General features: G+C 45.4%; 1 long non-coding RNA gene across 1 annotated transcript in view; it reads left to right on the forward strand.

Annotated features, from left to right (window-relative positions):
* LOC134479096 (uncharacterized) overlaps positions 1–11,927 on the forward strand; it is a 29,093-nt gene extending 17,166 nt beyond the window's left edge. The window contains exons 2-4 of the long non-coding RNA XR_010052172.1: positions 5,000–7,372; positions 9,840–9,981; positions 11,668–11,927. This is a non-coding gene — a long non-coding RNA (uncharacterized LOC134479096). The remainder of the gene's footprint in view (positions 1–4,999; positions 7,373–9,839; positions 9,982–11,667) is intronic.
* The last annotated feature ends 11,459 nt before the right edge of the window (positions 11,928–23,386 follow it).

Consider the following 23,386-nt stretch of genomic DNA (forward strand, 5'->3'; position numbering starts at 1 on the left):
GACCGAACCCAGGGCCTTGCGCTTGCTAGGCAAGCGCTCTACCACTGAGCTAAATCCCCAACCCCCTGAATAGCTTTCTTTCTGCAGTGGCCACCTGGTTTTGGTATCAGGATAACATCAGCTTTATAGGATGAATTTAGTACTGTTCCTTCCTTTCTATTTTGTGGAGCAAGTTAAAAAAGAATTGATATTAAATCTTCCTTGAAAGTTTGATAGAATCCAGCGGGGAATTGGTCAGGACCTGAGGGGAGAATTTTGATTTCAACTGCAATCTCATGGCTTGTAATGGATCTGTTAAAGTTATTTATGTCTCCTCAGCTTTAATCTCGGTAGGTCGTATGCATTTAGAAAGTCATCTGTTTCTTCTAGGTTTTTACAGCTTTTTGGAGAATAAGTTTCACAGTATTTGCTAATAATGCTCTAGTTTTCATTTGAGCCTGTGGTAATGATTCCCTTCTGATCTCTAAATTACTAGTTGGTGTCTCTCTCTATGTCAGATTGGCTAAGGGCTTGTCAGTCAAATTACCTTTTTTGAAGGACTAATCCTTGGGTTGATTTCGGGTACTGTTTTTGTTTGTTTGTTTTTGGAGACAGGGTTTCTCTATGTAACAGTCCTGACTGTCCTGGAACTTCTTCTGTAGACAAGACTGACCTGGAACTCAGAGATCCTCCTGCCTCTGCCTCCTGAGTGCTGAGATTAAAGGCATTCACTACCAGACTCTATTTCATTCATTTTGTCCCTAATCTTTGTTATTTCCTGTCATGTACTGGGTTTAGGATTGTCTGCTTGCTGTTTCAGGAGCCTTGAGGTGCACTGTTAGGTTGTTTCTTTGAAAAGTGCTGAAGATTTTTAATGTGCTCATGGCTTCTAAGCTTTCCTTTTAGGGTTGCCTTAGCTGGTCCCAGGTGCTTTGAAAGGTTATGTTCTCATTTTTGTTTGACTCTAGGAAATTTCCGGTTTCCTCTCTGGGTTTCTTGGATGACCCACTCTCTTTTGGTTGTGAGGTTGTTTGTTCTTTTTGTTGTGTTTTTAAGTCTTTTGTCTCCTATTGGTTTTGTAGTTTCTATAGTTTCTTTTGTCAATTCTTACTTTTATTCCACTGTGTGGTCTGAAAAGACTCAAGGAATTATCTCGATTTTTAAAATATTTATCGAGACTTGATTTGTGTCCTATGAGATGAACTCTTTTGGAGAGAGTTCCATGTATCACTGAGAAAATGTGTGTTTGTGTCTGTTGGGTAGAATATTCTGTATTATTTTTTAGGTCCATTTGATCTATAGTGTATCTATATATTTTTCTCATTTTTAGTTTGGAAGACCTGACAATAACATGTTGGGAGGGTTTCTTCTCTGGTCAATCTATGTAGAGTTCTGCATGGCGGTTGTGTTTGGGTGTCTACTCCTTTCCCTGTGTTTGAGAAGTTTTCTACTATAATTTTGATCAATAATCTGTCTATTCTATCAGATTTTATCTCTGTTCCTTCTTCTCCACCATGGCTACACCATGGCCTCTTGAGTATATCCCAGACTTCTTGGACACTTCATTCATTCACGATCTCTTGTTTTCGTTGTTGATTAGGAAGGCTTCTGTTTGGCTTGGTTTAGTTTGCTGGTTGTTTTTGTGTTATTGTTGTTTGTTTGTTTGTTGTTGGTTTATTTGCTTTTATGATTTGTTGCTGTTGTTGTTGATGATGTTTGTTGAGATGGGGGTCTCTCTAGAGAGGTAGCCCTGGCTGTCCTGGAACTCAGAGCTGTGTAAACTATGCTGTCTTCCAACCACCACACCCGGCTAATTTTTTAAAAATATTATCTATATGCAGTCTGCTTGTGTTATTGTCTCTAAGTTGCCCTCTAGACCTCGAAGGTCACACCCACAGGCCTTTGAGATTACTGGGGCCAAAGTTCCAGTCTTTCAGGGACCCAGGGCCAGCTGGAAGTTCTGGCTTCACAGTGATCTCTGGGACCACCAAGGCTAGAGGTGTGGTAGCTCCTGGTGTTTGCTGCTTTCCTCTGGTCCAAAGCCAGCCACCTGGAGGAGCCATGCTCTTTGGACCCACAGGAGCTGGAGTTGGAGGCCTGAATGTGCAGTGTTTCTCATCCTGCCAGGGCAAGAGACCTGGTTTCAAGGTGCTCTCTGGACCAGCTGGAGTAGAAGGCAGAGGCCTAGACAAACAGTGTTTTCTGGCCTGCTGGACAGGAGAAAATAAGTTGTAAAGTATTTGTGTGTATATATGGTCGCATGTCACATGCATGTGTGGAGATTAGAGGACAATTACAAGAGTGTTTTCCTTTTTTTTATCATGTGAGTGACAGGGACATGTCATTAGGCTTGCAGCGAGTATCTTTATGTGTTGAGCTGCTCTGCTGCTCTGGGAGTACCTTTATTCATTTAATTTTTTTGACAGGATCTCACACCCTGGTTGGTTGGCCTGGAACTTGCTATGTAGGTCAGGCTGACCTTGAACTCTATACTCAGTGCTGGGTTTAAATACAAGTGCCACTATGCCCAGTTTAGTAATCCGATTTGGAAAAGATAGGGAGATAGATTGGTAAGAAGATAGCCTGAGATAATGTCTTACTTTGTAGCCCAGGCTGGCCTAGGACTCATGATTGCAACCCAGACTAGCCACAGGTCTGCATTGTCCTTCCAATCCTGGCTCACCAGTGCTGGGAGTGCTACCATGAACCAGTGCTCACCTTTTAAAAATTGTTTTTTGGTTTGTCTCATTTCGTGTAGTGCTGTCCTGGAGCTCATCTGGCTGGCCTTGAACCCAGAGACTTGCCTGCCTCTGCTTTCCAAGTGCTGGAAATAAAGGTGTGTACCACCATTACCTGGCCAATATTTGTGTGTGTGTGTGTGTGTGTGTGTGTGTGTGTGTGTGTGTGTGTGTGACTGCATGTGGGTATGTACATACAAGTGAAAGTGTCCACCCAGAGGTGTTGGATCCCATGGTGCTTGAGTTATAGGCCTTTGTGTGATCTACCTGCCGTGGGTGTTGGGAAACAAACTTGGGTCCTCTGCAAGAGCAGTGAGCCCTTAACTATGCAGTCCTTGTCTCTCCAGCCCACCATGTGCTTCTTTTTTTTTCTTTTCTTTTCTTTTTTTTTTTTCTGGAGCTGGGGACCGAACCCAGGGCCTTGTGCTTCCTAGGCAAGCGCTCTACCACTGAGCTACATCCCCAACCCCCCCACCATGCCCTTCTTAAGAAGATTTTAAGATATCCAAATAAGAGAAGACTTTTGAACAAACTTCCTTCTTGGCTCTAAGCTTTCTAATTAGTTCAAATGAATTCCAGTGAACTCATTAGTTATTCAGCAAAGGGAAGGAAAACAATAACCAGAGCCTACAACAGCCGCTGGACCTTAAGCCTAAACTGTCTTCCACCCATATGTGTCAGCTGAAGCTGTCAGGCCTGTGCCTCCAGGTCAGGTTACTCTTGGTTTAGACAGACGCACTCCAACCCTAGAACCTTTGCTCCACTTGGTCCCTGAATTCCATCAAGCGCGGCCTAGCTGGCCATCTACGACTCAGCAGTGCCCATCCTATTTAAAACTGTGGGAGGCAGTGGCAACTCATGCCTTAACTCCCAGCTCTCTGGAGGCAGAGGCAGGTGGCTCTCTGTCCGGGCCAGCCTGGTCTTCAGAGCAAGTTCCATCACAGCCTGGACTACACGGGGAAATCCTGTCTTGGAAAAACAAGCAAATAAAACAACAACAAGGTTGGGGATTTAGCTCAATGGTAGAGCACTTGCCTAGCAAGCGCAAGGCCCTGGGTTTGGTCCCCAGCTCCAAAAAAAAAAAAAAAAAAAAAGAAAGAAAGAAAGAAAGAAAGAAGGAAAGAAGGAAAGAAAGAAAAACAACAACAACAACAACAACAAAAAACAACAACAAAACCCAAACAGTAAAACTGTAATCTCTGCTCTTTCCAGCTCTCCACAGTGTTCCCTGATGCTTGGCTGCTCCTATACACAGTAACTTTACTTTTCCCCTTTCCACTAAAAGTGTTCTCTGATCATGAGTTCCAAGGAAGGGATGCTCATCCACAATAAATAAATATGGGGTGGGGGGCAGAGAACGGAGAAAGAAACACCAGGTTTAGCTGGTCTGGTGGCTCAGGCCTGCCTGTAATCATGAATTTAAGGCCAGTTTGCTACACTATAATTTTTTTTTCAGGACTAGCCTGGGCTACAGTGAGACTCATACTTGGGGATGTGGCTCAGAGATTAGGAAGGTTCAGCGGTTTGTAGCCGAATTACAGATGGTGGCTTCTAAGCATCTGTAACTCCAGCTCCAGGGGGCACAACACCCTCTTTTCAAGAATCTGAGGGCACCAGCCATGTAGGTGGTGCACATGCATACAGGCAAAACACTCATGTCTGTGAAACAAGAAATGAATTAAATCTTTTAAAAACAAAGATCTTTAGGGCTGGAGAGATGGCTCAGTGGTTAAGAGCACCGACTGCTCTTCCAGAGGTCCTGAGTTCAATTCCCAGCAACCACATGGTGGCTCACAACCTTCCGTAACGGGAATCCGATGCCCTCTTCTGGTGTGTCTGAAGACAGTTACAGTGTACTTATATATAAAAACAAAGATCTTTAAGAACAAAGCTGGCCTCCCCAGCTCTCGGGAGGCAGAGGCAGGCAGATCTCTGAGTTCGAATCCAGCCTTGTCTACAGAGTGAGTTCAAGGATAGCCAGGGCTACACAGAGAAATCCTGTCTCAATGCTTTCCCCCAAACCCCCAAAAAAGTTAAAAAAAATAAATAAAAGAACTACATGTCTGGGCTGGAACCCAGCAATATAACAGTGGGACACATATTCACTGTATTGGAAGCATGATCTTCTCTCTACCAATAAGAACAGAACCTAAATATCACCCAGGCAGTTTAGGGTTGGAAGCTAGAAATAACTTTGGTTCTGTCCTGGTCAGAGGCCAGGAAGTCTTTGTGGACTTGTTCTCTTAGTCTGATTTTCTGTCATCTTTCTTCTGTTCTTGTAGAGCCGCCTGGAAGCTGGGTGGAAAGGCCCGCCTAAACTCTGGTCAGACATGTGGGATCCACAGGCATGGGGACACCTTCTGGGTACACCCACTGCAGTGACCAGCTACCCCTCAGACCTCCAGCTGGTAAGGCGGGCTCGAGCTGCTGAAGCTCTGCACCTGTGTCCTGTGTCCCCGGTGACACCAGAAATGAAGACAGAAGTGTTGGCATCGCTTGGGATTTCAACTCGCATATGGAAAGTTTGGGATTTCTGGGCTTTGCTCTAAGTTCCAGCCCCATTCCCGGACTCTGACCAGGATAAGCTAAGCCATTCAAAAGGGTCCGGGAGGAATAATTGTCTTCTTAATGAGGTAGCACACCCACCGTGGCTTCTCAGAAACATCCGCATGGGCCTTTGGGGCCTCTCTGCTATGGCTCTCCAGTTATTCAGAAAATCTTAATCCACCCCCTTTCTTCCTCCTATGCATTTGCCTTTCAGATACTGGACAAAGCCAGAGTAGGTTTGTTTCCCCTGAGCTCTAGTGTTTTCTGTTTTCTCTCTGGTTTCTCTCTTCAACCCCAAATTTCTTCTAGTTGAAGATATCTAGGCTTCCAAGAGCCAATTTCTCATAAATCTCCCTACCTAGTAAAATGTATACGACATGTGCTAACCTTCCAAACCTTTTGTTTTTGCAAAGGCCCAGGTGCATTTCTGTTAACCCGATGGCCTGAGAGAGGTTTTGGCTGGTCTCCTCCCATTTTCCTTCATGTCCTTTGTGCTGATTCCTTCAAAGCCAGCCTGTCTAGAAAGACTGTGACATCAGACCATAGCAACCGGAGGGGGTGGGAGAGACACCATCACCACCTGCACTGGAATAAAACTAAGAGAACTTCCTGCCCAGGTGTGCTGTGAGCTTGCTAGCATGTCTGTCTGAGTGACGCTAAGAACATTCTCGTAAGGGTCCATGACACTTATGTATGTATGTATGTAACCGCAAAGTGTTTTATTCGCAGAAGTCCAGCATGCTGGCATCTCTGTTAATCCATTGGGTCCATCTCTGTACACATCTCTCATCCATTACCTGGGTGTGGGGCTGGACACTTGCTGGGAAAGTCTGGAAACTGCTGCTGGGGAAGTCTGGAAACTGCTGCTGGGGAAGTCTGGAAACTGCTGCTGGGGAAGTCTGGAAACTGCTGCTGGGGAAGTCTGGAAACTGCTGCTGACCCATTGTCCTTGCCTCAGGCCAGGCGGAGGGGCAGCTTCTGAGGGCCTAGTCTCTTTGAGGCCTGCCATGGAACCAGCCTAGCCTTCTTAGAGTTCTCCAGCTTTGTTTTTCTTACATTCATATTTCTTATACTTATTGGTTTGGTTTCTTTGAGACAGAATTTTTTTTTAAGTTTTTTAAAAATTTTATTATTTTTTTTTTATTTATATGAGTACACTGTAGCTGTCTCCAGACACACCAGAAGGGGGCACCAGATCTCATTACAGATAGTTGTGAGCCACCATGTGGTTGCTGGGAATTGAACTCAGGACCTCTAGAAGAGCAGTGAGGGCTCTTAACCGCTGAGCCATCTCTGCAGCACCTGAAGACAGAATTTATCTCTGTAACCTTGACTGCCCTGGAACTCACCCTGTAGACCAGGCTGGCCTTAAGCTTATAGTGATCTGCCCGCCCCTGCCTCGTGAGTGCTGGGACTAAAGGCCAAAGGGTTTTGCTGTTGTCGTTTTTTAATCCATTTATTTATTATTTATTTATTAAAAAAAAAAACAAACAAGGTGTCACTGTGTGGCTATGGATGGCCTGGAACTCACAGAAATCCACCTGCTTCTGCTTCCCTGGGAATCTTTAATTTTTTAAAATTTTCTTTTTTGCATATGATGGTTGGTACACATACATGTATGTGTACCACATGCATGGTTTGGTACCCTTGGAAGTCAGAAGAGGGAGTCAGAACCCCTGATACTGGTTCTGAGGGTGCTGGGAAATGAACCCAGGTCCTCTGGAATCTCCCCAGACCTCTATTGTCTTTTGAAAAAAGTTTTAAATCTTATTTTAAAAATCACTTACGTATTTACTCACTCATTGGTTTATTTATGTGAGACAGGGTCTTGGTGTTGAATGAAAAAGGTGAAATGAAAGGAGGGCAAGACCACTCCTAAAGTATGCAGCACTGTTTATTGTAGATGTCAGAAAGCAAGCAGACAGAAGGAAGAGCGCACGGCCAGCAGACTAAACCAGACCATGAGGAGAGGCGAGTGGGGGCGGGGGGCACGAGCAGCTGACCAAGAGAAGCCAAGAGAGCTGTGTACACAAAATGGCTGAATTATATAGGAACCGCGCAGGAGGAAAGGAAGCAGACGCCAAGTGCCTGGGAGACAGAGGTTTCAGGTAGGGGCGGGGGGGTGGTGGTGCTGGGAGGAGCCACAGGCACTGGAGCGCTACTGGGAGAGCCAGAGGAAGCTTAGGGTAGGGGGCGGGGTGAAAAGTGCTGGGAAGAGCTGAGTGAAGTTAGAGCGGGGAGAAGCCACAGGTGCTTAGACCTCGCAGCCCGTTGACTGCCTCTGTTAGCTCCCCCCAACCCCCATAGTAGCCAGAACCTAAGTATGTTTTTTCTTCCCTCCCCCTCCCCCTCTCTTCCTCCCTCCCTAATTGCCCTGAGCTTCTGTTTGAATGCATTCCTGATTCTTCTATCAAGGAGACTAAGAACACCCAGAGAGGACTTCCACTTCCCTTGTATCACCTCCCCCAGAAGTTCCAGGATCAAAACTCAGGTCGTCAGGCCTGTGTGGCAAGTGTTTTTTACTCACTGAGCCCTTTCAAGCCCCTGTTTAAAGTTCTTATTAGCATATAATAACAGGTTTCATTACAGCATTTCATACAGGTATGAAGTACTCCTAACACAGTCACCACCATCACTCACTCTTCCCATACCATCCCAGGAGTTAACCCCCTTCCTCCCACTCACTTCTTCTTTCATGGTTTTTATTTATTTATTTATTTCTTGTTGTTTAAACCATTGGGTTTAATTACGGATACCTACAGGAGTGGGGGCTATTTACCAGATGGCTTCATACATTACTAAAGAAAATAAATACCTCTTCCTTCCCAGCAGTTATTAATCACCTACAGATCCTCAGGGAGAGGAAACCCATGAGTCCCTCTTTCTTTCTTTAATTTTTTTTTTTTCCTTGTTTGAGACAGGGGCTCAGATATCTCAGGTTGGACTTGAACTTACTGTAATGTCCTTGCCTGGGCTCTTGTGCATGCTAGGCAAACAGTCTCCTCCGATGTTGTACCTCCAGTCCCTTGTGTTTCAAACACCATGCCAGGCCCAGTGTCTCTTTGCTCTCTCTGCCTGCAGACAGGAGGTAGCTCTCCACTACCAGCCTGTCACTTTGTCGTGGTGATAACAGACTAGCCTCTGAGACTGTAAGCAGGCCCCCAGTTAAATACTTTCTTTTATGTGAGTTGCCCTGATCATGGTGTCTCTGCACAGTAATGGGTCAGTGTTCAAGACAACCGACCAGCTGGTTTCAAGTTGGATGGCAGGATGCTTATAAGCAGGTCCAAGGAAAGCAGGGTCTTCAAAGCATAGAGGCCAGAATATGGCCTCCTAAGTTTAGTCCCCAAACTGCTTGCACCTCACTCAGAGTTCTCACCCAGTGAGGCCCTGCCCATCCCTGGGCTAATCTAATTTTCCCTATGACCTTCCTCTGAGCACAGCTACCTAGTTGGCATGTAACAAGGTAGACATCCAAGGTACCTCCTATTTTCGCCTTACAGTTTAAGGCCCTACATTGTGGGGTGCTTCTATTCTTGCTGTTAGCTGCAATTAATGGTTTTCTACTAGAACTCCAAGGCCCCCTTTCCTCTTTCTCCCTTAAAAAGATTATCTGAAGACTATCTTCAGGAGTAGCTCAGGGACCCTTTTGTTATCCTCACTCACTGTGGTTAGTGAGATTCAGAGCCCATTAATTTCTGGGCATCTTTCTGAGAGAACAAGTTCAAAAACAACTGATCTTAAAAAGGAATCCTAGAACTAGGGTGTAATGGTACACATCTGAGTGGTGGAGCCATGATAGATCATAAACTTGAAGCCAATCTAGGCAGAGAGAGAGAGAGAGAGAGAGAGAGAGAGAGAGAGAGAGAGAGAGAGAGATACAAGAGGGAGAGGAAATGAATATGGGAGAATCCTTAGTTCCTTAGTTGGTAGAGGTGAAGCGTATCTGATTCTACTCACAAGAATAGCAAGTTTGTAGAAGGAAGCAGCCATGTTTGAAAGTGGCAGCTAGCTGAGGGGGAGACAAAGTGATGAGTCAGAGGAAGATTCGACAGAATGAGTCAGAGATAGGATACACTCAACTCACATGAGAAGAGATAGGAAAGAAAGGCTACTTAAGAGCATCGAGGAAAAAAAGGTGATGGCGTATGGTGTGTGCATGAGAGTTCTATAGAGACAGGTTACAGAGAGAACATGGTAGACACAGGTGAAGACAAAACAAGCCAGAGAATGAGAAGGAGCCAGAAGATAAGAACTTATTGCCAACATTAGTATGAGGCCAGGCAGAGCAACTTAATCAGAAGAGTCACTGGATTGAATCAGCTTGGGAGATTAGATTGTACAGAGGCTAGAAACTTCCAGGCCTAGGTCTACAGATAGTTAGCACAGAGAAGGAAATGCTCTGGGCTGAGCCCAAGCCATGTATTTACACAGCTTAGACTCTCATCTCATCTGAGGAAATAAAAGCTACATTTACACAAGTTCAAGGTCAGCCTTGACTACACTGGGAGATCCTATCTCAAAATTTTTTTTTAAATTTATTTATTTTTATGTGTATTGGTGCTTTGCCTGCAGGTATGCCTCTATGAGATAACTGGAATTACAGACAGTTGAGAGCTGCCATATGGGTGTTGGGAATTGAACCTGGATCCTCTGGAAGAACAGTCAATACTCTTAACCACTGAGCCATCTCTCCAGTCCCTCAAAGAAAAAAAATGTAAGTGGTGGTGTGGTGTAGCTGAGTGGCAGGGTGCTTGCCTGCTGTTAGAAGTAAGTGTTGGATCACGAAGAAAGAGAACCTCACTCCTACTGGAGTGTCTTGATAGAACTTTGCTTCTGACAGAAGAAAAAGAGCAAGTACACTGGGGCTGGAAATGTACGTGTTTTTTATTCTAACCCTGTTGGCTATGGTCCAACCTCAGTCTTCTGGGATTAGATATGTTTGAAAGACTAAGCACAGAGGACATGAAGAAAGGCAGAGGGGTTGGGGCTGGCCACCTGAGTCACTGAAGTTCAGATAATTCAGGGAGAACTTTTTGGAACCAAAAGTTGTCTAGCGTTGGGGTGATTAAAACATTTGCACAAAGGTTTTATAAGATGGGAATTTGGGATACAAGATTTGAAGTCCTTGTCATAAACAAAAGTTTTACAGTGTTTGACAAAAAAAGACCAATGTTTCCTACACTGCCGTGCACAAAACTATGGGTTTGAATTATAGCACTGCAAAAAATAAATAAAACCTTAGGGCCAGCAAGGTAACTCAGCAGACGAGTGCCCGTTGTACAGGCTGGCTACTTGAATCCAGTCTCTTTATCTCACCTAAAGGTAGAGAGAGAAAACCAACTTTATGAGGTTGTCCTGTGACCCTCGCATGCATGCCATGACACAGGTGCTCACATGTATGCAGCACACATGTATGCACGCTCATGCATGAGTGAGCACATGCACACTCACACAGAAACAGACACGGACACACACACATACATACACACAAATACACACTTTTACATGCACATACACACACTTACACACACACACACACACACACACACACACACACACACACACACACACCTAAAGGTCATTGTAGTTCAGTGGTAGGGTGCTTATTTGCTTGGTGTTATTTGCAAGGACATTCTTCAATTCTAAATAATATTTTGACTTATAATGATTATTAAGGTCAAAATATGCCATACTCTATCAGGGTAAATTGAGGGAAACATGAGTGCATTAAAATTGTATCAGACACATGAGACCAAAGACGGTTACAACACCTTTTCTTTTTTTTTTTTTTTTTTCTATTTTTCGGAGCTGGGGACCGAACCCAGGGCCTTGCGGTTGCTAGGCAAGCGCTCTACCACTGAGCTAAATCCCCAACCCCCGGTTACAACATCTTTACCTGGACCTACAACGCAATAGCACAGTCTCACCAACCTGTCATCTGACATCTGGTGTGTGTTTGTGCGTGTGCGTGTGCGTGTGCGTGTGTGTGTGTGTGTGTGTGTGTGTAGTTTGTGTAGGACCACAGGCAGAGAACTGACTGGCCTTAAGGCTTTAGCTCAGTTTAATTCTCTGCTTCTGATTCAGTCTACCGGACTGACATCCACCCATACCAGACCTGGATCTGCCATTCCTTTTCCAAGTTTGTCATCTTGCAGCTGGACCCTATGATGAAGCTTTGGGGACCTCAGCAGCTCCTGGTCCTGTACTTGTCATCAACACAGATTCCACTAACATCTTCATCAGCCCACATCATCTCTCAAATTCTGATGTAGCTTCATTAATATGTATTCATTCTGTAAACCACAAATGCACACAGATATTTGCTGTGTGATATGAGCTAATATTAGTAACTAGGATTTGAATAACAGAATCTGTGGTGGTTTGTATATGCTTCACCCAGGGAGTGGCACTATTAGGAGGTGTGGCCTTGTTGGAGAAGGTGTGGCCTCGTTGGAGGAAACGAGTCATCGCAGGGGTGGGCTTTGAGACCGTCCTCCTAGCCACACAGAAGCCAGTCTTCTGTCTACCTTTGGATTGAGATGTAGAACTTTTGACTCCTCCAGCCCCATGCCTGCCTGGATGCTGCCATGTTCCTGCCTTGATAATGGACTGAACCTCTGAAACTGTAAGCCAGCCCCAATTAAATATTGTTCTTTATAAGAGTTGCCTTGGTCATGGTGTCTCTTCACAGCAATGAAACCCTAACCAAGACAGAACCCAAAACTGCCTTAGCCAGATTACCATCATTGCTAAGAAGAACTGTCAAATTAAAACTGCTATACCTTAGCCAGGTGTGGTAGCACATGCCTTTAATCACAGTACCCCAGAGGCAGAGGCAGGCAGATCCTTGTCAGACTGAGGCCTCCCTGGTCTACAGTTCAAATTCCAGGACATTCAGAAAAACCCTATCTCGAATGAACCAAAACTAAAACAAAACAACCACCAAAAAAAACAAAACAAAACAAAACAAACAAATAAACAAAAAACCCTGCTATGCCTTGTAGATTGTTCTCTAATAAATTCTAATATTGGAGAAAGATGTGACTGTGTTCATCTATGTTCCTGGCATAGCGTGCTCACAGTGACTCAGGGATTGGGGTAGTGGTGGTAATAATTGGATACAGCTTGGTGGTAGGGCACATCGGCATACAGGAGGCCTGGGTTCACTTGCCAGCAAATCCCACTCCTACTACTGCAGGCCTTGCCCTCTCCCCCCTCAGGAAATTCAATAACCAGGACATGCCGTTGGAGTTTCTTCAGCACGGCTCGTTGGAAGTATAGAGGTCTCAGGTGAGAAGGCTTGGCTGGACTTTGAACCCGAATCTCGGTCGAAGGCACTTTGGCCTCTACGTTCACTTGTATAAGCTACCTGCTATCTTTTCTCCCCTCTCCTTTTGCCCAGCCTACAGCCTGCCCTTGAACTCCCAGGCACAATGCTGGAAAGTGGCTGGAACCCCTGGGAGCTGTCTGTTCTCCCAGCCCAAACAGCTTAGCAAGGGGTCTGTTGGAGGTCACATGCCAACTTTAAACCTACTGTTTACTACACACTGGAGAGGATCTACCTGATATCATCCCGACCAAACGGTCTGCGGTCTGCCAATCACACCCATTTGCAGTGGTGTCTCTCCAATTCCTTCACAGCCAATCCTGCACCTAAGACCCGAGCTACCAACCTCCAAGCCATCAGGGGCTACCAGAGGCACACAACTTGTGACGAGTACGTCTCAACTAAGTATGTCCTCCCCAACTTCTACACCCTCAGGGTCACACATTTCTTAGAATGACAGACACTCCCCTCCCCCACTTTGGAGTACTCGTCAATCACATGTCAGAGAATGTCCTTCTTCCTCTGAAGCCCTCGGAATGAACGTTCCACTCTGTCACGTGGGCCGCCAAGCTAGTTTTTCATGGCATTAGTAATTCTGGGGCTGGAGCAATGACTCTGTGTTCTTGATGCTCTTGTGGAGTACCAGAGTTAGATGCCTAGCGCTCACATTGATTGAGAGAGCGCCTCAGCTGCAAAACAGGATTCCTAGGAGATTACAGATGACCTTGATCCGATAGACCCAGAAAGGAATGGCTGCTGAGACAGCTTGTCTCCCTAGATGTCTGTCTCACTTTGGGCAGTTTCAGGAAGGAGAGACTACAAGAGACACACCTTTGGCCTCAACAATTTCTTCATTCCTAAGCCTCCCAGCTCACCCTATAAAGGGGTCACAGCCAACTTTTTTCCCTTGGCAGACCCATCAATTTCCCAAAGGAAAGAGGAAGCCTCTCACTATGCACACTAATAAACTCAGTCTATTCTGTTGAAGCTCAGCTCCGGTCTCTTTCCACTGGGGCAGAGTGGCTCACTAACACCTGTAACTCCATTTCTAGAAAATCTGATCCCTTTTGGCCCCTGAGTCAGTATCCACCCCCCTCCATACATACATATACACGCAAATAAAAATAAGTAAATCTTATTTTTTTAAGTCTTTATTTTATTTTTATGTATGTGAGTACACTGTAGCTGTCTGCAGACACACCAGAAGAGGGCATTGGATCCCATTACAGATGGTTGTGAGCCACCATGTGGTTGCTGGGAATTGAACTCAGGTCCTCTGGAAGAGCAGTCAGTGCTCTTAACCTCTGAGCCACCTCTCTAGCCCCAAGTAAATCTTTTAAAAAGGTGATTCTAATAAATCTCTTACCCCATAAGACTTTTCACCTCAGCGTCCTTGAACCTCATTATCAGATCTTTTGCTACCCATTTAATTTAATAAGGTAGACATTTACATGTAAGAAATTTGGTTCTTCATTGACCCCTCCCCGTATATACAGCCATACAGGCAGATTCACAGACAGCTACACACACACACACACACACGAGATGCTTTATTAACTGTTACTGACTCTGTCTGTCTAGGAACCTCCTACTTAACCCTTCATCCCAGAAGTCTCATTGCTCCACCTCTGACCCAGTCTTTCTCTCCCAAGCCCTGCATCTCCTTAGGTTCTTTATGCACTCCCAAGGGACCTCTGTGTCCTGAAAATACTTTAAAGTCACTCATCTAATTGGCGCTGGTTACTTTGTTTTGTTTTGTTTCCCTAGCTGAGGACTGAACCAAGGTGCTACCACCGAGCTAAATCCCCAACCCCTCTAATTTGCTGTACTGCCTCTATAGTTTCTCTAGGCTGGAAAGACTGCCTGCCCCTAGGCTCTTTCAGCTCCCTCATCACCCTGGGCTCAGCTAATCCTCAGTATAAAATGCTGAAAGCTGCACTAGGGCTGTCCTGTGTCTGTTTCATTGTCATCATTTCTGTCTTCATTTTGTGTGTGTGTGTGTGTGTGTGTGTATGTGTGTATTTGTGTGTATGTGTATGTATGTGTGTATGTGTGTGTGTGGTGTGTGTGTATGTATGTGTGTATGTGTGTATTTGTGTGTATGTGTGTGTGTGGTGTGTGTGTATGTATGTGTGTATGTGTGTATTTGTGTGTATGTGTATGTATGTGTGTAAGTGTGTGTGTGTGGTGTCTGTGTGTGTGTGTGTGTGTGTGTGTGTGTGTGTGTGTGTGTCCCTGTGTTCTCCGCCCCTACCCCCAATCCCCAGCATGGCTCCCAGTATAGCAATACTCCCCCCCCCTTTTACTCCACCAGGCAGTTTCTAGTTGGGGATTGAAAGCACGTCTACCTGAGAGTGCAAGCCAAAGGTGTCTCTCCTTTGGGCCCCCATAGCGCTTCTGCACACCTTCATTAAGGCATCTTACTCGGAATACAAATTCTGGCATCTAAGTTTGAACTTTCCCGAGGAATTGACATTAATAGGGTATAAGGAGCAGGTGAAGTGCAGGCCTGACACACGCTGGGAAGTGAAGCCAGACAAGCAAACACTGGGAATCTAAAGAGCTTTAATTGCTAAGGAGCTCTGGGTTTTACTCTGTAGTGTGAATTTTAAACAGGGTCGATGCTTCTTTTTGTTCATTTTTGTCTGAGGTGGGGGTGGGGAGGTGGGTTTTATGTCTTACCACGTAGCCCAGGCTGGCCTCAAATTCTCCTTGCTTCAGCTTCTCAAGTTCCGGGATGACAGATAGGTATCACTGTGTCTGCTTGAAACGCCAGCTTTTATTTCCATTGTTTGTTTGTTGAGATAGTATTTCTGACGCCATGGCCCAGGCTGGTCTCCGACTGGTGTCAAACCTTGTGCCTCAACCTCCCTACTGCTGGGACTATATTTATAAGCCATCATATTTGCCTTTTGTTTTTATTTTTAAAGAAATTAATTTATTTTGTGCATGAGAGAGAGAGAGAGACAGAGAGAGAGAAAGAAAGGGAGAGAAGGCAGTGTGAGGGGTGGGGCAAGGGAGAGAACACTATGGCGCACATGTAGTCAGAGAAAAACTTTCAGGAGTTGATTTTCCTCTTCAACGAATGTGGGTTCCAGGAACAGAACTCACGTCATGAGCCTTAGTGGCAAGCATCTTTATTTGTGTGTTTCTGTGTAAGTGTATACAAGTGTGTGTGAGTGCACACGTCCCTGTGAGAAGACACTGATCCCTGATGCCTCCAGTTACGGGGGTTTGCTGGATGCCTTGCTTGTTACATGGGTGCTAGAGTCTTTTCTTTTTAAGATTTTTATTTATTGTATGTATATGAGTACACTGTTGCTGTCTTCAGACACACCAGAAGAGGGCATCAGATCCCATTACAGATGGTTGTGAGCCACCATGTGGTTGCTGGGAATTGAACTCAGGACCTCTGGAAGAGCAGTCCGTGCTCTTAACCGCTGAGCCATCTCTCCAGCCCAGGATGCTAGAGTCTTAATCTCTGGTTCTCCTCACTTCACAGTAAGTATCATCCACAGCTTCATAATAAGTTTAAAGTCATCCTGGGTTCAAGACCCTATCTCAAAAAATACTAGAAACAGGCAAATATTCTTTCTAACTGCCCCTCTCACCCTCTATCTACAAATCCAAAGTCCACGATGGCTGTAGTGCATATTGTTATTGTTATTATTATTATTATTATTATTATTATTATTATTATTATTATTATTTTGGTTGGTTGGTTTGGTTTTGGAGACAGAGTTTCTCCATGTCATCTTGGCTGTTCTGGAACTCACTTTGTAGACCAAGCTTGCCTTGAATTCACAGAGGTTTGCCTGCCTCTGTCTCCCAAGTGCTGGGATTAAAGCCGTGTGTTCCCACGCCCAGCCTAATTCCCAATATTTTATCCATCCCAACTAGGGCCCTTCTGCCGTCTCAGCCCATGGTATTTTGACAGAGCCTGCAATGCTCAGTGGACTGATCAGAGCCGGTCCCTGGCAGTGTAAACTTTCCAGGGTAGGTAGGCCAGAGACTCAGCAAGGATCTGATCTGGTGTGGGAGCCTGCAGCCAAGCAGAAGCCATTCCTTGGCAATAAAGAGCAGACATACAGCTAGAAGGAGGCTGTTGAATGTCTGATTCTAGCTTAGCATGGTGACACACGACTTTGACGCCAGCACTCGGAGGCAGAGGCAGGCAGATCTCCGTGAGTTCAAGGTCAGCCTGGTCTATAGAGTGAGTTCTAGGACAGCTAGGGGTTACCCAGAGAAACTCTAGAGAAAAATAAAACAGGAAGGAAGGAGGGAAGGAAGGAAGGAAAGGAGGGAAGAAGGAAGGAGGGAGGGGGGAGGGAGGGAGGGAGGGAAGGAGGGAGGGAATGTCTGGTTCTAGAGCCACATGTGGTGGCCATTGCCAGCTATCAAGAGGCTGAATCAGATCAGAACAGTCAAGTATGTTGGAGAACTCCTGTAATCAATGCCAGTATTTGAACAAGAGGATCAGGAGTTCAAGATTATCCTTGGCCATATAGTGAGGCCAGCCTGGCCTATAAGAGGCCCTATTTCAACTTCACCTCCCCATATCCCCCCAACTTTATCTCTGTCCCAAAGCCCCCCACCCTGGACTGGAGAGGTGAGCAGAGCCACTGCCTAGCATGTGAGGTCCCCGGTTTAATTCCCAGTGTTGAAATAAAGAAAACCAGCACAATGAAGCAGCGGTGAGGTGTGTTGTCTGAGGAGAGAACTTGGCCCAGCATCCATTCATAAACAACTATGCCCACAACATCAGTCCTTGAAGTGTCTTCTGGAAAATATCAGAATGTTTCCTTATGTCACTTAGGGTCTGGGTTAGGAAGGGCTTGATTTATTCTTTATTTTTGTGGTACTAGGGAGTCCAATCCAGGCCTCATAAGCTCTCTGTGTGGGATTTCAGAGCCATCTCTGTTTTGCTCCCTTTCCGTCCCAGACAGGTCGTCACCATGGCATCTGGATTGTTCTAGAACTCACTCGGCAGTGCCGGCTGACCTCAAAACCACTGTGGTCCTCCTGCGTCAGCCTCTCAAGTGCTGGCGTCACTGGTGTGAATAACCACACCCAGCCAGCTCCAGATCCTGGTCAAGGGCGTTTACAAGGTTGATTTTCTTTCGTAGGTTGCTGGTATCTGTTGTCCCACCCTGACCCCAAAACCGGAAGCCTTCCAGCGCAGAGCATGTCTCATTTACTCTCACACAACCCCCGGGGTGTCCCTCCACCTAGGAAATACTTCATCACTCCTGTGACTTCCATTACACTGTTCCACACCGGCATCGCCAGGTTGCCAAACTGTTCGCCTGGGCCCTGCCCTATGTTGCTCAGAAACTTTCCATACTGGGATCTCCACCCATGAGACCCGGGGTTCACCCCAACAGGCTCTTGGGATGCACCTACCCAAGGGGGGAGACTTGCATGCTCCTCCCGATGGATCTCAAATTTAGGATGAGCTCAAAAATTAGTGGCAAAGAATATCCCAGCTGTCCCACAAGGAGACAGACAGACAAAAAGAGAAGGTAACTGGGCAAGGCAATTTACTTTAGCAAAAAGGCACTCGACACCCCAAACATACGATCAAGAACACTGGAGTGGAAGTTCATTTATTTTTTGTTCTAAAGCACCAAAATGTCTCTGTTCATGTGTGTGTGCAAATGAGTGTGTAGAGGCCAAAGGTTGATGTAAGTCATTTTACTCTACCGTTCTTTTTTTTTTTTAGGTTTATTTATTTTTAATTTTTTTATTGATTTTTAGAAAGTTATATGAGTACACTGTAGCTGTCCTCAGACACACCAAAGAGGGCATGATTGGATTCCATTACAGGTGGTTGTGAGCCAGCATGCAGTTGCTGGGACTTGAACTCAGGACCTCTGGAAGAGCAGTCAGTGCTCTTAACCACTGAGCCCCTACTCTACCACTCTTTATTGCATTTTTTATTTATACTTTTAAAATATTCACTTTGTTTATTTTGTGTATGCAGTTTGTTTTAGTTACTATTCTATTGCTGTGAAAAGACACCATGGCAACCCCCAATTTTTTTTTTTTTTTTGAGACCCTGGCTGGGTCTTACTACATAGCTCACTATGAAATTCACTCCTGAACTCACTCTGTAGACCAGGCTGGCCTCAGGGCAACAGAGATCCACCTGCTTCTGCCTCCCAAGTACTGGGATTAAAGTTGTGTGCCACTATGCCCAGCATTAAGGCACATTATTGTTTTATTATTATTATTTTTTTTTTTTGGTTTTTTTCGGAGCTGGGGACCGAACCCAGGGCCTTGCGCTTCCTAGGCAAGCACTCTACCACTGAGCTAAATCCCCAACCCCTATTATTATTATTATTATCATTATCATTATCTTATTTATTTAAGACAAGGTCTCACTATATAGCTGGCAGGTCTGGAACTTACCATATAGATCAGGCTGGTCCCAATTTTACAGAGATCTGCCTGCTTTTGCCTTAAAATTTTCAAGATGTTTGTGTGTGTGTGTGTGTGTGTGTGTGTGTGTGTGTGTGTGTGTGTGTTTGTATGCTGCCTCTGTGAAGGTGCCCATGGAGGCCAGAACATGGCGTTAGATCCCTTAAAGCTGGAGTTATACACAGCTGTGAACTGCCAGGCCAGGAACATGTATAATGGATACCTCAGTAATATGTTTTATATTGATGATTTTCATCTCATAATCATAACTTCATATATTGATTAGATTAAATTGAAATGATAGTATTTAATATATTTAATATTTAATACATGCTGAGAAAAAAATCTGGGTGGGAGCTGAGGTTAGAAATTCACAGTGGAGCATGTGCTGGGTCTGCAGAAAGTCCAAGCTCTACCACCCAAACTCCAAACAAGACACAACTCATCTTCCCAGTTTGTTTTTACTGAAATGCTAGTATTTCATTGTTTTGGTTAAGTTTAACTGATTTAAAATCTTTATTTACTTGTCTTTGGTGCCATGACTCCGATATAATGGGAAGTTTCTAATTGTACACACGGTACTGGGTGTGGTGACCTAGGATGTCGGTCCTGTAGTCTCCTACGGCAGAAAAACAGAGAAGTGGGGACCACATCACGGAGCCTGTTACCTTGCCCTAAAGGGAACAGGCTTCAAAGCACCCCCTCAGTTTTGCATCTCTCAGGAGTGGCTTAGCAGTCTGCCCATGGAGACCCTCTAGTGCTAGGGAGGTCCTGAAGGGAGTGGTCGATGCCATGGGGTTGCACGCTTCATCACTGAGAAGCTCTTTCTATAAAAAAAGAGTTTGTAATCAGAGCACTTCGGTGACATGGTTTACTGCTGGAGGAGGAAGAAGATGAGGACCTCTTCCTCATTCTCTCCTATGGCATTGTTCACATACCCGCTGGGTGAGATTCCCCAGGACTCAGAGAATGGAGCTTCAGAGAGGAGGAAGGCTGAGATGCAGAGGTTAGAGAAACCTCAGGTCAAAGCACCGGTGTGGCAGTGTCACACTTTGGGGTATCATTTTCTCAGACACAATGCTTAGGAAGTAAAGGAGAATGGGCTGGGGAGACACATCTGGCTCTCCAACCTCACAATGGTGCTTAAATCAACTCACCTTCAGAACAACTTGAGTCAAGTTCAAGGAATAGAGACTGAACTACAGACCCAGTTAGCATACATACAAGTTGATTAAAACTTCATCTTGGACTCTGTGGCATACACTTGTTATTCTGGTACATGAAAGATCAGGAGTTCAAGGCCAGCCTTGGCTACATAAGAAGTTTGAGGTTAACCCCTGGCTATTTGAGATTCTGCCTCAAAACAAAGAAACAAATAAATACATAAATAAATTCAGGGAAAACCTAAGCAATTTAGTGACCTCTGTCTCTAAAATTAAAGCAAAAAGAGTTGGGGAGGTTAGCCTAGTTGCTCTTGTCCTGCATTTACAATGTCCTGAGTCCCTATCTCTACCTTGTTACCACTAAGATAACCCCAACAAACCAAAATCCTACACCCTAAAAATCACTGGTGCACTCCCAAATCCAGGTGGTCAGTAAATAGACACTGAGATTTATGTTAATTTTCTTTTGGCTGAAAAAAAATATATCTTGGGTTTAGGAGAAGGTTTTGGGAGACTTCTTAGAATTGAACATAGTAATCAATCTAGGAAAAACAGGAGCTGCAGAGTTCAGCAGTGGGAGTTCCTGGACACAATCTCTGGGGCAACGCTCTGGCTTCCGCTACCCAAGCTCTCAGGCTCATTATTGATTCATCGAAGACTCCTGATTTATAGGCAGGAGAGAGTTAGCTCTCCCACACTGGGCCAGCTGCCAGCCCCTATCAGTCAGCCCTAGCCAGGATGGAGGATCCCGGGTGCCACCTTCTGTATCGAGCTTGCTCCCAAGCAGGGAAACAGCCCTAAGAATTCTCACCAAGCCTCAGATCACACCCTGGGGCAGGAAGCCTTACAAGCTTCATTGTGTTTGCTGCTAGGGCCAAGATAGGAACAGGGTACTAGGAATAGTTAAGTTTTATGTGGCGGGGTGGTGTGCACAGATAATCCCAGCACCCAGAGTTTGAGGTCATTCTGGGCTACACAGTGAAAGTGTTTCAAGCCACCCCACTCACACCTTTCTACACTGGATTGTTTGGGAGGTCACCGTGAGCTGCCTCAATTAAAGGATTAGGTAGTTATTACCCACCTTATTGAGGTCAGAGTGTCTATATACATAAATTGCTTTTATCTTCTGTTGAGATAAGGGCTCTGTGCAGGGAGGCTGACTTCAGTCTTGCCCCATATCCCAGGCTTTGAGCTTACCTCAGATCCGGGAGAGCCAGGACTATAGATATAAACTGTCATGGCCAGCTACATAAATTATAATTATTCTAAGGCGGCATTTGTCTTTTCTCTCAATTCATTTATTCGATTGTTTATTTATATCTGCATAGATTCGTGGATATTTTTCTCCACTTCGGAGCAATGCTTTGTTATTCAAACTGTCTATCCCTGGCAGTTAAGGGCTTTCCAATTGACTCATCTAGGGCATAGTCATATTTCAATCAAATTACTTATTTCTTAAGCACTTTTTTTTGAGACAGAGTCTCACTGTAGCCCAGGCTAGCCTTGAAATCCAAGGCCCTGTAGCCGAGGATGACCTTGAGCCTCTGATCTTCTTGCCTCTGTTTATCCAGTGCTGGGATTACAGAGATTAACCACTGTGATCCAGTGCTGTGGATGGAGCCTTTACGATAATGGACTGAACCTCTGAACCTGTAAGCCAGCTCCAATGAAATGTTTCCTTTATAAGAGTGGCCTTGGTCACGGTGTCTGTTCACAGCAGCAAGACCCTAACTTAGACAAAGACAAACACCCACAAGACCAATCCCTAGGCTACTTATCAGCTTCTAAACCTATGCCCATCCTTGTCACTTCCTGGGTAAGCCAGTTCAGTTTTGCATGGGTGTTCTTCTCCATTCTAGTCAGTCTTCCTGGTTTCTTTGCACATGCTAGCAATCATTCTCTGCCTTGCCTTTCCTCTCAGTTTAAAGCTGCATGCTGGGTGTGGTAGCTCACACCTGCGACCCCAAGATTTGGAAGGCTGAAGCAGGAGGATTGCTGCCAGTTTAATGCCAGCCTAGGCAGCATAGGGAGTCAGTCACAGGACCCCTTGGCTTCACGAGCTTGCTGCCTGTCAGAAACACAGGTGGATATGTCTGTATCTTTCCATAATGTCAGAATTGATCGTAAAATAATGATGTTTTGTTAGTCCACTGGCTACAACTCATCTCACAGTGCCAAGCCGATCTGTCTTACCGCTGGCTATTATGGGTTCATCTTTTCCAATGTGGTGTGTGTATGGGGTGTGTATGTGTGTGTGGGTGTTGTGAGTGTATATATGGCCCATGTGTGGTATATGTATGAATGAGGTATACACGAGTGTATAGTGTATATGTAGGCACCAGAGTAGGATGTCGTATGAAGTGTCTTATGTTGCTTTGGGCTTTATTGCCTTGAAAGAGGGTCTCTCAGTGAACTAGAAGCTTTCTTGCTCTTTGGGGTCCGGGGACCTGGCTAGCCAGTGCACTCTCAGGATCCATTCCACAGGCTGAGATTAGAGCCATGTACCAGGCCTCAAAAGTTCCTTTGTAAATGGAATATTCACGGGCAAGGCCCATTCTGAAAGTCCCTCCTGGGAGGTGCTGGGTGTGACGACACACCTGTAATCTCAGCCTTTGGCCAGTGCAGGTAAGAAGGCCAGCAGTTCACCCACATGCTGAGTGGCGGGCTGTAGGAAACCCAGTCTCAGAGAGGAGAACAGGGCCAGCAAGATGGCTCGGCAGGTCAAGGTGGTTGTTTCCAAACCTGATGACCTAGTCCAACCTTCAGACCCACAACGTAGAAGGAGAGGAGCAGCAACTGAAAGCTGTTCTCTTACATCATACATGTACCATGCTGCGCTTGTGTGGCTGGCTATGCATGTGTACACACTGTCTCTGTGTGTGTGTGTGTGTGTGTGTGTGTGTGGTTTAGTTTGTAGTGTTTGCCTAGCGTACACTTATCCCTGGGTTTGTTTCTCCAGCGTCCCATCAGGTCAGCCTGGTTGAACATGCCTGTAATTCCAGCCCTGGAGGGGGAGAAGCATGAGGATCAGTAGTTCTAGGTCATTCTCCATTGCCTGTGGAAGTGAAGGCCAGCCGGGGCTAAGGAGGCCCTCTCTCAAACAAACTATAACAACAAACCCATCGCACAAATGGAGTGACTTACGCCACAGCGCAGAGTAGTTGTTACAGACAGAGACACGGGAGCTGCTTAAGCAGCATGTGGAGGAG

The sequence above is a fragment of the Rattus norvegicus genome, chromosome 6, assembly GCF_036323735.1.
Source record: "Rattus norvegicus strain BN/NHsdMcwi chromosome 6, GRCr8, whole genome shotgun sequence".
In the NCBI taxonomy this organism is placed as follows: domain Eukaryota; kingdom Metazoa; phylum Chordata; class Mammalia; order Rodentia; family Muridae; genus Rattus; species Rattus norvegicus.